Source organism: Canis aureus, chromosome 12 (genome assembly GCF_053574225.1).
Source record: "Canis aureus isolate CA01 chromosome 12, VMU_Caureus_v.1.0, whole genome shotgun sequence".
In the NCBI taxonomy this organism is placed as follows: domain Eukaryota; kingdom Metazoa; phylum Chordata; class Mammalia; order Carnivora; family Canidae; genus Canis; species Canis aureus.
Window position 1 is genome coordinate 55732217 of NC_135622.1, and position 10767 is coordinate 55742983.

Consider the following 10767-nt stretch of genomic DNA (forward strand, 5'->3'; position numbering starts at 1 on the left):
ACTTTTGAAACTCTCTTTTGCCCTAGAACACAACACAGTCACAGATTCCAGTTGTTAGGTTGGGGGCATCTTTGGCGGAGCCATGATTCTACCCAGGACAGTATATAAGTGTAGTTTGCCATAGTGTTAATGTGTGGAGCTTTGTCAGTTCATTTTTTTATCTATGTATGGAGGCCAATTAGACAGCTGTTAAAATAAAATAAAATGAAGACCACTTGAAAATACCAGAAGCAGACAGAAACAGGGAAGGGAACTTAATCTAGCTTATTTCATGAGCATAAGCAAAATTTAACTTGAGTTATGTCTTATAAATCCTTCCAATAATTGGAAATAAAACATAAGCTGTCTTCCTAAGATGGTATAAGATAAGCACTTTTAGCCAATCCCCTGCCACCTGGAAACACCCATTGTAATGACCACTCACGTAAGTCTAAACAACTTTCTCATTCTCACTTTGTAATTCAGCCTGTAATAATGTGCCTCCGAGCTACGTGCCATCTTTGGGTTTGAAGTCTCCCCATTGGCAAACACCTTGTTTTCCACGTGATAAAATGTTCATCACAAGGAAATGTCTCATGTGTCTTCTGATGCAGGTCTATGAATGAATGTGGTAGATTCAGGCACATAATAGATGTTTGATAAATGCAATTCTTAAAGATACTAATGTGTTCATTTCCTTACTCCATAACTAGCCAGTAAAGCCAGTTGAACCCACATACAAACACCAAAACAGACATAATGATTGCCTCTGTACTCACTATCCCTGGTGCTTCCCAAGGAATATTGTCATGAAGATTCCAGGTCAAAGGATGAAAGCTCTTATTTTCTCATGCTCAGACAGAAGGCAAAGGGAGCCAAAGCACAAAACAGGGATATTATTGTCTCTGAGTCCTAGATCCTCAACACTTCCTTCATCTCTGGATGACTCAGTCCACTTCCAATATCTATAAATATAGATCATGTGTGGGAACACTGCAGCCCATTGATTTTCACCTTGTCTTTCTGTGATGGCCATGAACCACCTCCAAGGAACCTAAATGCTGGCAGAGAAAAGACTATAATTACAAAATCAGTTTAACAGTGGTCGCTAAAGAGTACCTCACAGGACAATACCTGATACATAATAAAATAAATGCTGAGTAAGTGGAGTTCAAGGAGAATGTATCTAACACCCAAACGGAGTTAGATATCTTCTTTTTCTCCTATTTACTCCTCATGAGACCATCTCATCTGAAGATACTATCAGCAATTTTGAAAAAACAAACAAACATTGTTTTTAAAGTATTTTGCCAATATTTATCATCAGGAGATTTTTATTTACCCTCAATGATGTTTTCTTAAGCACTCCGATTTCTAAATTCAGGGATCCTAGTGAGCAAATACTATCCAGCAGGTCAGAAACGATGTGATGAAACATCACCATTGATATTGCTGGAGTTGCCTGTTAGAAATTAAGCTTTTTGCAAAATGCCAACAAAGTTTGCGAGGGGTAATTTTTCTGTGCCAAGCACCATATAACAATAACCAAATGTGATTGACCTTAGTATCTCTTAACAATAATCGACTTTGTTACATTTTCCTTGGATTATTACAAATGCAAGACTTCAAGTCCCACAACTTGCTAAAAAGCATCTCTATTTGTCTGTGCTTCTTTCTCTCCCTGAACCAAGAACAGAGTTGCCACCCACATGTATGGTAGTGACTAGCTCACACTTATTTAGAGGCTGGGTGGGAGGAAGCAGGGAAGGAAAGTGGGTCATCCCTTCTCTGCTTTTTTATACAAAACCAGCCAGTTTCAAAGGCCATTGTTTAAAATAAATGGAAAAAAAATTGAAGGCTTCCCCCCCATAGTTCAGAAATGTATTAAAAATTATACATACACAAATTTGTCTCATTTTACCAAAACAACACAAAGCAATCAACACAAGTCTCACATTTCTCATCTCCCCATTGGACTGGCTCAGGAATTTGGTGAATCACGCTGCACGAAGAACAAGCCCACTCCATTCATACAAACAAATTGTTTTTGTTTTCTACTTCATCACTTGTCTGAACAATAGAGTCAGATGTGCTGGTTGACTTCAACTTTCATTAACTCTGAATTTTTTAAACGGATTCCTTGATAGATGATTCTTAGTAAGATTTTGAAAGATTGAGTTGGAAGGATGGATTAAACCCCTATCTTTAGCTATTTCATTAATTCTAAGCTGTGGGATACATTGATTGATTACAAGAGTTTACAGCCTAAGCAGATCTCTATTCTGTGTATCAATAGTGATTGAGATATTTCTTCTATAACATTTATAAGAAGTGCTAGATCTTGCTGCTGGAGGTGTACTGAGAACCGTTTGCTTGTAGTCCTTTATAATTTATAAGGCACTTCCATATGCACGTATCACCACAAAACATCATGAAATGTATGTTTCATGATACCAATTTTATAGTTGAGAAAACCAGGGCCCCAAAGTCTTAGATAACTTGGCTTTGGCCTGGCAAGAACCAAACCAAGCTTTGTTTGACTCAAAGGTAGAATTTTCAATCACTGTCCTACCCCACCTTGCAAAGGAACACTTTTCTTCTTTCTCCTTTGCCTCCTTACCTTCTTGCTTACTCTCTTCCCTCCCACTTTCCCTGAGAGTAGGATGCACCCTTTTTCATTGCAAAATGACCAGTGACCTCCTACTTTCTCCACATGATGCTCTGTGGAGTCCCTTTCTCATGGCCTTTGCCTTAAACTACCGATTTTTAAACCCAGTCTTTAACAATGGGCCTAACGCATACCTGTCTCTGTGCTCAGAAGTAAGGGAACAGAGATGTGACCCAGGACTCTAGTCGGTTTTACAGACCGACTAGAGAAAGTGAATATAAACATTGACTCTGCATATACTTATTGAATGTCCTTGCAAGGCGTTGTCCTTGGCCCTCAACCCTCTGGGGAGAACACAATGGACACAGCCCTTGAACTCAGGGAACTGAAAGTTATCAGTAAAACAGAGTTGACAACAGATGCTTCATGAAGTGAATGCAAAGATTGAGCAAGACACCATTATCATATGGTGGTGCTCAGTAACAGCCAATCCATCCCTCTACTGTTATTGCTAATGGGCTGTGACCTTCAGAGCTGACCAGGTGCAGACCAATCTAAGTATACCAATTTCAGGTATACTTAGAAATATAAGAAATATCAAATTAGACATATTACTTATTTCCTTCTGAGAATCAGAATTAAACCATATAATATATTACTAGTGTTGCTAATATTTTAAAGTGTCAGTGATGGAGTGCCTGAATGATGCAGTCTGTTGAGCATCCAACTCTTGACTTTGGCTCAGGTCATTCCTGGGATCGAGTCCCAAGTCAGGCTCCATACTCAGCATAGAGTCTGCTTGAGATTCTCTCTCCCTCTCCCTCTGCCCCTCCCAATCACGCTGTCCCTCTCTCTCTCTCTAAAATAAATAAATTTAAAAAAATAAAGTGCTAACGTTAGAAATTAAAGTACTACTAGTTTTTGAGTATCTATTTTGTGTCTATTTTATTAGATGATATATATGTATATATTTTGCATTATTTCTTCCCACATAACAATCTTGTGAGGGAAGTACTGCTATAGAAGGAGAGACTGAGGGTCAGGAGATTAAGTAAATGGTTTAAGAACACACAATTTAATCTGTGCCAGTTGTGAAATATGCACCCACTAGCACTGATTCTCAACATGGCTTCATCCCAGGCACACTCAGACTTGCCCTCAAACTCATAAAGGCTTCATGTAGAATTTTAATGCACAGTAAGGTAAAGGGGATAGGAGAAAAGGAATAAACAATCCCTCAGAAAGCTCAGACATGAGTAGAAGCTACAGATGAATCACTATTAGGATTTCCCCCCTTCTTTACAGGAACCTCAATTTGTCAGACAAGAAGAGGTAGAGAAGCATTTAGCTGTCTCCCTGCACCCCAACCAGGTCTGAGAAAATTGCTTCTAGAAGCGCAAATTTGGCTTAAAAGCCTGTGGGCTGACAAAAGAGCTATTTAGACTCCACTAGAAAACTCCATTGCCTATTGTGTTGGTGTGAAGGTAAAACTAAGAGAGATACTTGGGATTTACATACATCGGCTCTTTCGTAGCCCTGAGTACAAGGCTGCTGAAAGTCTGGAGAAAAGCTCTGGCTAGTTTCCATGCCCCTTCAAGGTAAGGCTCCAGAGTCAATGGGGAAGGGAGAGCAAAGGTCACACAGCACCTGCACCTGGAACATTTTGTACGAGTCCCCAGCATGGCAGTGCTAGTTCATATAACCAGACCTGACTTCGACCTTCTCTCTACCAATTAACCAGTGGAATGGTCTCGTGCAGAAATCACTTGAAGCCTCATGTTTCTCCTCTATTAAAGAAGCACCGTACCACTTGACTGGTGATACTGTTGTTAGAACTGATAAGGGATATCTATGGGCTCCTCACAGGAACACGGTTCAGGTCATCAGTATTGTTACTATTACCATCCTCATCATCGCCATCATTTTTTTTTTTTTTTTGCATTCTCTTTGCCTGGAATGGCTTTATAACTAGATAACCCTTTAGAAAGATTTCCAAAATAGCATCTGCTAGGGACTGAATGCCACCCCTCCTCCCATTCATATATTGAAACCCAACCCCAAGGTGATTGCCTTTGGAGAGAGGGTCTTTATGGAGGCAATTGAAGTCACAAGTTATGTGAGGTGATACGGGTGGGGCCCTGATCCAATAGGATTAATGTCCTTATGAGAAGAGAACCAGAGAGCTGGCTCACACTCTTCCTACCATCTGAAGACACAACAGGAAGGCAGCTGTCTGCAAGCCAGGAAGATTGTTCTCACCAGGAACCAAATCGGTTAGCATCCTGAGCTTGGACTTCCAGCTCTGAGAACTATGAGAAATACATTTCTGCTGTCTAAGTCCCCAGGCCTGTGGTGGTTTGTAATGGGAGCTCTGGCTGACAAATACACCAACCATCTCCTACAACCTCAGGAAAGATGTGTCCATGGGATGGTACTGCTCTGCTTCTGAACATTCCACCTTTCTTCTGTAATAGCAACAGTCCCTGAGCTAAATTATAAGCGTTTGAATGCACGTCCTCTCTCCTAACAGGTGGACTCACCTCAGGATGGCCAGCCTACAGCACAGAAATGGACATTCCTAGCAGATGCTTAGTGACTACTGAATACATCAGCGGGTTCTCTGATATATGCTGCTCCCAACGGTTAATATTTGCTTGCTTTAGATAGAGAGCACTTTATTTGTGCTGTCCTCTATACTTGGACTTAATGTAACATGTCACGTCCCTATTACTTATGCAAATGTCTGCCTCCATCCATTGGCCTGAAGTATAGTAACCTATCCGTTGTACCCTGAGAAACATCTGGAACTCTGTTTAGGTTAATATATGACTGTGGAAGAACAGCATAATAATTTGGTAGACTCGCCTGGAGGCTGGAGACATTTTATTTGCTGGAATTTCAAGGTTGGTGGGAGAGGCATGAAGATCCGAGGTAGGAGCAGACACTTCCTAGGGAGATGGACAGAGCCAGAAATCAAATGCTAAAAAATGCAGGTGTTGGAAAGCTGTCTGGCAGGAGGGGTGGTGCCTATAAGGGGTGGTCAAAAGCCATACAGGAGTGATGAGACTCTTCAAATTTTCAGAAATATTAACTAGATCCATAATACTGGATCATTAGTGCAAGTGATTTTTTTTTTTTTTTTAATGAGAATGAGTTAAGGGGTAGAATTTTGACTCAGTGTGGGGCAGTCAGGGCCAAGGGCATAGGTACAATCCACAAATAGAGGTAAACAGTGGGAAGGAAAGTCCAAATCCTCAGAATTTTCTCCAGGAGTCCGTCCTCATCCAAGCCAAGAAGCTGGGGTTTGAGCCAAGCTTACTTGAACCCCCAGTGATCCCAGAGGGCAACGGGGCTGCACAAATGGAGCTTAGTAAAGAGTTCTGGGGGCAGCCCGGGTTTAGCGCCACCTTTGGTCCAGGATGTGATCATGGGGACCTGGGATCAAGTCCCACATCGGGTTCCCTGCATGGAGCCTGCTTCTCCCTCTGCCTGTGTCTCTGCCTCTCTCTCTCTCTCCCTGTGTTTCTCATGAATAAATCAATAAAATCTTAAAAAAAAAAAAAAAGAGTTCTGGGCCCCTGCTCTGAGCAAGGCCTTTGGCTGAATGTTGACACTTCAAAGATAAGACACAATCCTCACCCGAACTCTGAAGATGCTGTTATTGCTTAGAGATTCATATTCGTCTGCAACCGAAATAACCATTTGCATTTGGAAACCCAGCATGGGAGGGAAAGTGGATCAGAGATGGAGAAGAGCACAGAGGAGGTTGGCACTGCCTTCACAGCCTTCACTAAAAACCTGGGTGTGCGCAAAGATCAGTGTCCTTAGATCTCTTATAAAGATGAGCAAACACAAATCCAGCGCATGGAATTGACTTGGCCAAGGCCACACCCTTATGATGGGAATATAGGGACCACACCACATCTCCCCCTGCCAGGCAGGAGGGTGTGGGGAAGAACTGCAGATGCTGGGATGCCAGTACCAGGGTCACCACAAAGTCACTTCCTTGCAAATCCCGAGATCATATGAAAACGAAGAGTGAAGGGACTTTACAAAATCCTCTTAGAGGTTTGAGGTAGTCCATTCATCATACATATTTTTTTTTAATTTTTCTTTTTTACTTGTTCATTTGAGAGAGAGAGACAGAGAGAGCATAAGCAGGGGGAGAGGCAGAGGGAGAGGGAGAAGCAGACTCCCTGCCAAGCCGGAAGCCCAACATGGGGTTGGAGCCCAGCACCTGGAGATCATGACCTGAGCAGAAGGTGGATGCCAGTCATCTGGGCCCCCCGGGTGCCCCTATCATGCATATTTTGAATGACACACGCACAACCACAGATACATTCATAAGTATGTAAATGCAATCCTATTACCATGCCATGGTTAATGCAACTTAGTTTTGCCTTTTTTCTATAGCTTTCTCCCTTTGTACCTTCCCCCTCGCCTTATCTCTTCCACGTATCCTCCATTTTCATACGCTTTGGTTCACTCCATTCATTCGTTCACTCTACATATATTCATTAAATACTAGTTATGTGCCAAATATTATACCAGTTGCTGAGGATGAAGCGATGAGTAACAGCAAACAAACAACCACACAGAGTTCTCATCCTGTGGCGAAAAGGAAAGCAGGACAGGGGGTTAAAACTGTTGGGGAGAGTGGGTGAGAGTGGAGATGCCTGGTGTGCAGTAGGGTGATCTGTGAATAGATACACGCACACATATATCAAACTTCTGGTGCTGTTTTGCAAAAATGGGATAATACTATACTCATATGTTCTACTGCTTTCTTTTTCCGATCAGTAATGCCTTGTGGAAACCCTTCCCAAGTCAGCCTGGTGAGCTCTGATGCCTTCCTTTGAGTAGTTGTGTAGTATTCTACAGTGTGAGTACAGGGCACATGGGTGGCTCAGTCAGCTAAGCATCTGTCTTCAGCTCAGATCATGATCCCAGAATCCCAGAATCGAGCCCCACATTGGGCTCCCTACTCACTAGGGAGTCTGCTTCTCCCTCTGCCCTTTGTCCAGCTTGTTCTTTCTCTTTTTCTTTCAAATAAATAAATGAAATATTTTAAAAATAAAGTGTGAGTATGCCAAACATTACTTAGCTGTTCACTACTGATGGGAATCCTAGAATTATTTTATTTAATTCTTATAAAAGTCCAAGGTGATGGATGAGAAATCAGTGGGGCTTGTAGCCAATGTCCACATTTTCTCATAATACAAATGAGTGCCATTAAACACAGCCGTGCTACAGACAAGGCTTGCAGTGGTGGAGAAAGGGACCCTTGGCTTTTGATTTCCCTTAATGGGCTCTCACCTTCCTTGTCACTCCATAAACTTGAGGCTGGCTTTGACTTTGTTCTTGGATGGAGCTTCTGGGGTAGACCAGAAGCTGTAAAAATCTAGAATCAACTAACATCAGAAAAGATCTTAGAAGCTAGCTGGTCTGGTTGCCTCAGTCTCTAAGTGGGAAAAATGGAGATCTACAAACAAGAAAGGACTCCTTGGGGTGCCTGGATGGCTCAGATGGTTGAATGTCCAACTCTTGATTTCGGCTCAGGTCATGATCTCAGGGTCGTGAGATCAAGCCCACGTTGAGCTCTGCACTGAGCAGGGATTATGCTTGTCCCTCTCCCTCTTCTCCTCCCCCTGGTGTGTTCTCTCTCTCTCTCAACTAAATAAACAAAATCTTAAAAAAAAAAAAAAAAAAAAGAATAAAACTCCTCAAGGTCACACAGGCAGTTTGTGACAAAACCTAAAGGATACACTCAGATCTTTTGAATTCCAATTTAGTATAATTTAAATCTCTTGTACTCCAATATACAGTGTGCGTGTGTGTGTGTGTGTGTGTGTGTGTAGATACTGCAATAGGAGAGCTTTTTCCAGAGGAAAGAGGAAAGTAGAGGACATAGGCTTACCTGGGAGATGAACCAGGAATGCATGTGTGTGTGTATGTGTGTGTGTGTGTGTGTACACAGGTGCAGAGCACAGATGGAAGAAACTCAATCTGGCATCATCTGGGAAGACAGAGGGATACAGTAACAATAACTAACTTTGTCTATTCCGGGTCCTTTCAAGCAAAATTTCTAGATAATACCAAGGGGCATGAATATCCCAGGGGAATCTCTGGAATAAGACTTTAGATGTCAGCATAAGATCAGGCTCACTTGTGTATGCTCTGCCCCAAATCACAGACCCATCGATAAAAAAGAAAAAAAAAGGAAACAATTTCCATTTCTGGTCAATAAAACTCCATACCTTTGCTCTTGGAGGGTTAACAGAGACAAGGAATTGGTAATGGAGACTGGGAGGCAACAGATCTCTATTTCAGGGTCAATTTAGCACATTTCCTGAAAGAAATAAGTCCTTAGTTTTCTCAGATGGGAGACACCCATTCTTGGGAAGCAAAAGTGAGTGTTTTTCTCCTCTTTCAAATGGCCTGTCACTTGCCGTTCAGCAGTAAACATTCCCAAGGAGATGTTTCACCCCCAAGATAAAAATCTGTGTTCTCTCCACATGAAAAAAAAAAAAAAAAAAACTTGTATTTTTTTTTTTTCATGATCTGTGTCCTTTGCAAAATATTACTGCCAATCATATCACCATTAAGTCTTACCTTAGGAGTTTCATGTCGTTGACACTGCCTGGTCAAATTGAGTCTTGCAAAAGTGATTTTTAGCAAGCTTGTACTCAGTCACGACTCTCACATTCTTGAAGCATTCCTTTGGGTCCCCATCGACACGGTAGGCTGAAAAACTGTTAGGGAAAAAGGGAGACAAAACAAAAACAAAAGCAGAAGACGAGCCACAAAATTTACGAGCTCTATTTGATTTGCATTTACTCATTTACCTACTGGGCGCCGGCCAAGCTAGGTTTCCTCCACACAACAGTTTCCCAGAGAAGATCTTGCTCTGGCTTTGGAGATGAGGAATGAACATTAAAAGAAGGAACTTGTCACGACAGAATCACCTGGAACGGGAACAAAATTCTGTGTGCGCACAAGGCCGGGGGTCTCCCCACCGCAACATGCTGCTGGTGAGAAAGGTGTTAGGGTGTTGGAAACCATTCGACCCAGGCTGGGTCTTGGGCACCTGACTCAGAGCAGCCAAGTGTGGAAAATAATAAAGGAAATGAAATCCCCTTGGGAAGGAGCAGCGGATAAAGCGAGGGAACATGGGCGTTCTCCTGGATGGGCCCCTGGGGCTTCCGAGAAACCACGACCGCAAAGCAAAGCAGAGGGCCTGCCCTGCGTTGTGCAACCTCCTTTCAGAAAGGCTCCCCGGCCTGGGCTCCGGCGGGCCTGTGGCAGGACAGCCCCCCCACCCTGCTCCCCTGGAGCTGGCTTCTAGAGCCCAAGCGGCAGGGCAGACGTGAACTTGGGGATCCCGGCTGGCTGGCTGGCTGGAGGGACAGCCGGCAAGGGTTGAACAAAGCAATCCTGCTTCCTTTAGTCTGAATTAGACAAAAATGCTCCCGTTGCCAGGGATGCCTCCCCGGCCAGCGCCGGCTGTTGGGAAAAGCCCGGCTCCGACAGCAGCTGTAAATCACCAGGCGGCCTCTCTCTGGGAGCCCCACGGCAGCCAACGTGCACAGAGCGCTTTAGCAGGAAGCTTCCAGCACAGCTCAATCTGGGGAGGCAGGCAGGAGATGCCAGGAGGCTTTAAGAGCTGAGCTGAGGTCCCCCGAAAGAGGAAAGCAGGGAGACACTTCTTGGAGGAGGAGGCCCTTGCAAGGGCTGGAACATCTGGGGCTGCATGTGGGTCCCCCCCACCCACCACCATCACCACCCCCACCCCCACCCCCCGGGAGCTGGGGCTCCAGGCAGTCTCTCCCCCACCCTGCCTCCTGTTCCTGCATTCCGAAATGGGAATTGTGGGGAGGCCCAATCAGGAGACGAGAATGCTGCTTCCTCTCCCCTCCCGGAATACCCCCTCTCCCCACATGCTTCCTTAGACAGGAAACTTTAAATTGCTGGGACGGGCCACCCTAATTGCTACTCTTTTAATAACTCGGTTCACCCTTTGGAGTCTCTGTAAACATCTTGGAAGCCGTGTAGCATGGCCAGGAAGGGAGGCATATGCTCACCTCTCCTATGGGGACTGGATTCTGGGGAATCGGAAGAGGGAGTGGATCAATGCCCCCTCCCCCGTAGCCCTGATCGCTGCAGCCCCCCAGTACTTACAT

General features: G+C 43.9%; 1 long non-coding RNA gene across 1 annotated transcript; it reads right to left on the minus strand.

Moving 5' to 3' along the window:
• Positions 1 to 1048: 1048 nt before the first annotated feature.
• Positions 1049 to 10326, minus strand: LOC144281224 (uncharacterized). The gene is made up of 4 exons (XR_013349740.1): positions 9200 to 10326; positions 8845 to 8936; positions 8505 to 8603; positions 1049 to 7195 (listed from the first exon to the last, which is right to left on the minus strand). It is a non-coding gene; the product is annotated as an uncharacterized LOC144281224 (long non-coding RNA).
• Positions 10327 to 10767: the final 441 nt, after the last annotated feature.